Source organism: Olea europaea, chromosome 15 (assembly GCF_002742605.1).
Source record: "Olea europaea var. sylvestris chromosome 15, O_europaea_v1, whole genome shotgun sequence".
NCBI lineage: Eukaryota > Viridiplantae > Streptophyta > Magnoliopsida > Lamiales > Oleaceae > Olea > Olea europaea.
In genome coordinates, this window is record NC_036251.1 from 31,681,912 (window position 1) to 31,686,175 (window position 4,264).

Below are 4,264 nucleotides of genomic sequence, written 5' to 3' on the forward strand. Positions count from 1 at the left end.
CGACTCGGTAAGGCCCGAGCCTTGACTCTTTGGTCTAGCTTTTGCTCGGCTCAACTCGGTTCCTTGCCATCCCTAGCCGGACCTAATTACCACAATTATGGACAAAATGTTAGTCTCTGTTCACGTTCGACCGTCTTATGTCTAATACAATGACCGTCTTATGTCTAATACAATGTGCCGATCATAGTTTAAATGGGTTGATTGTCTTGGTCAAGTAACAAGAAAAAGTAATCTTAACCCATGATCTTGAGTCAAGAGTACGCTTTTGTGTCCCTCCAGTTTATTGCTTGTGCACATCTACGACAATATGCCAAATTAATGCCATGTTCAGTGCCTATAAAGTATGCTTTTAAGGAAAGAAGCACTTAAACATGTGTCTTTTAAGACTTCTAAATTTTAAGATCTGATCTTATCCTAAATATTCAACAAAAACATTGACGCGTGACAAGTGGAGAAATATGTGGTCTTTTCTTGTATTTTAATTTACTACTAAATAGTTATAGAAGAGAAGGAAAAAGAAATGAACAACTTAGAAACATGTAACTTTGTTGATTACAAGACGAAATTACAAGAATTGTGGTTTCAATCCTCAACTCGTCTACATTTCTCAAGACTTACACAAAATCAAACAAATCTGATAAGATTTACATAGGCAAAACAGATCAAACAAGCGTTTTTCTTCTCTTTTCTTTCTTCATTCTTCTTCTTTTTTTTATTTCCCCCAACTTCACTACTCAACGATAGGCCAACTTCACTTTAGTGGGTTGAAGAAATATCAACCCACCACCTTACCAAATGTGCCCAAGTCCTGTGCATGTGCACCATGACATCGACAGGGGTATGGGCGGATTTAATGGTTGGCTGCAGCCCACAGGTCCTAATGACTTAAAAAAAATAAAAAATTGCCTGAATTGTAATCTATTAGCCCACATTGGCCCAGCAACAATTAATTTTAATAGACTAGCCCACCTCAAATGTTTTTTTATTGTGGTAATTACACAAAACCCTAGGATTAAAATCACGAATTCCAAAATCAGGCCGGTAGTTTCTTCTTTCAAAAACCAGATTTTCTATTTTAATTTAAAATTTTAATAAAATAAATATATATACTCAAAGCCTAATAAATTCCCAATCCATATTTCCCCAACAACAATCGCCTCACTCCCTCTCTCTCTGTACCCAGCCATCACCTCTGATGACCGACGGTAACTCCTTACCTTACCGTCGTCGTCGCCCACCCCATCATCACAACGAGTTTGTGGTGGTGAAATAAGTGTATTTGCGATCCACCAATGGAGGAGCTGTTTCGTTGCACATCGACGAACCAGTAGTGAGGGTTTTTGGAGTCGGATTTGGCAGCGATCTGGCTGTGAATGACGAGATCTGGTGGCGACCTATAGCTGCAGCGATCTGGCGGTGAACGACGAGATCTAGCCGCGATCTGCAGCAGCGACTATAATGAGAGGTTATGGTGGAGGTGACAAAAGGTTTTCGATTTTGTTACAGATTGTAAGGCTAGCGGTGAGGTGGTGATATGGCAGTGGTGGTCGTGGTAGTGGTGTGGTGACTGCGAGTGGTGGGGTTTGTAACCATTTTGGATGGTGGTGGTTTTGGTTGTAGATTGGCAGCGACGACGGTGGCGTGAGGCTGCGGTAGCGTGTGTGCGATGGCAACGGGTTGTGGTGACTGTGGTGGATTGGCGATGGTCATTGCGGTGGTTATACCGATTTGGTTGATTGTGTCAAAATAATTGGATAATGAAGTCACAGTTGGTCGTGAGGGTTTTGGTTGATTGTGACTAATAATTGGATATGTGACCTGAAAATTGTGACCATGACTCTCAATTGTAACTCACAATTGATAAAGTTGTGATCGAAAAATTAATTGTGACCAATAAATCCAATAATTTTGCACTGAAAATAATCTGTGACCTAAAAAAATTTTGGATTCGTGATTGAAAATATTCTGTGACCTATAAAATTTTCGATTTGTGACTAATCAATGAATTGTGACCTAAAAAATTTTTGATTTGTCTCCGACAAATTAGATGTGACCAATAACAATTTTGATTTTATGACCTATAAAATTTTTGATTCGTGATCGAAAAATAATGTATGACCTATAAAATTTGTGTTTGTGACTTATAATTTATTGAGTTGTGACCAAAAAAATTAATCTGTGACCTATAAAATTTTTGATTCGTGATCGAAAAATAATATGTGACCTATAAAATTTGTATTTGTGACTTATAATTTATTGAGTTGTGACCGAAAAATTAATTTGTGACCTATAAAATTTTTGATTCGTGATCGAAAAATAATATGTGACCTATAAAATTTTTGATTCGTAATCGAAAAATAATGTGTGACCTATAAAATTTTTAATTCGTGATCGAAAAATAAGTTGTGACCAATAATATGATAAGTCGTAACTAAAAATTAATCCGTGACTAATTATTTTGGATTTGTGATCAATAAACAAACTGTGACTTACAAAAATTTTTGAAATGTGATCATAAAAAAATTTGTGACATAAAATTTTTGATTTGTGACCAAAAAATAATAAGTAACTAATTATATTGTTAATTTGTGACCAAATTGTATAGATCTGTGACCTAAATATATTTAATTAATAAAATAATTAATTAACTAATTAAATTATAAATAATTTTTAATAAAAATCTGATTTTAAAAATTTGAAACTTATTTTCTTATTTTTGAAATGTGCCATAATTAATTTCTTAGTTATGAAATTTTCCCTTTTTTATTTTAATCTTTAGCCCACTTATTTGTATCAATAGATAATACTCATTGTCCAATCTCTTCCTATTCTTATTCAAGACTTCACATATAATCCCCTATTTACAATTGAAATAATTCCCAAAAATAAAGTCCTTAAATCTTTTCACCATCGACTGTCGTCTCACCGTCTGCGACTCTATCGACTTGGGTTAGGGATTTTGGGTAAGTAATTTATTAATTTTCCTTCGGTTGTCAATTGTCCAACAAAATTATGAATTTTTCTTATTGTATATAAATTTTATTCGTACATTAAATTTTTAAAATTTTTTGCACCCCTCCCCCCCCCCCCCTTAAAGCCTTATATTTATAGGAAAGAATCAGAGATATAATAATAATAATTTTTAGGGTTGTAGTGGTACAATTATTATTCACTAATAAACTTACAATTTAAAACACTCTCTTTCGAATGATACATTATAAAATATCTGCATTGTGAAATTCTTGTTTGATAAAAGTCCAATGGAACAAAAAAAATTAAATGAAGGAAAAAGAGTGCAATTATTTTCGAGTATTAAAAATAAATGTCACCTCATTAACCCAGTAAGATAAAACCTAAGCGAAGGAAAAATAGTATAGTTACCCCCCTACTGTTGATCGCTATCTCATGAACCAATTTCCTGAATGTAGATGTCAGCAATGCTTTTGTGGATAAATCTGTCACATTATCACTTGAGTGAATTAGTTGGACATCGATGTCGCCATTCTTTTGGAGCTCATGTGTATAAAAGAATTTTAAAAAAATATGCTTCGTCATGTTACCTTTGATATAGTTTCCTTTGAATTATGCAATACAAGCTGCATTGTTTTCTTACAAAATTATTGGACTATCTTTTGTTGAAATTAATACATAAGATGTATAGATATGATGGGTCATGTTCATAAATTATACACATTCTCCACCCGCATCATGAATTACAATAGTTTCATAATGATTTGAAGATGTTGCTGTAAAAGATTGCTTCACAGATCTCCATGATATACTGTCCCTCCATGTGTAAACACATATCCTGTTTATGATTTAACTTTATGTGGGTCAGAAAGATAATATGCATCTGTCTATCCCACTAAAGTGGATCCTGACTTCTGAGAATTTTTTAATCCCAAATCAACAATGCCCTTTAGATAACAAAAATATATGTTTCACATCATTCCAATGTCTTTAAATTGGTGTAGAGCTATATCTTGCAACGAGATTTAGAGAAAAAGCTATGTCGAGTCAAGTGCAGTTTGTAAGATAAGTTAATACTACAATCGCACTAAGATATGGTACTTCTGGATCTATAACATTTTCTCCATCTTCAAATGGACTAAATGGATCCCTTTTCACATCAAGTGATCGAACAACCATAGGTGATGTCAATAGATGTGTATTATCCATAAAAAAATATTTTAAAACTTTTTCTGTATATATAGATTGATGAACAAATAATCATTCTGGGAATTGTTCAATCTGCAACCCGAGA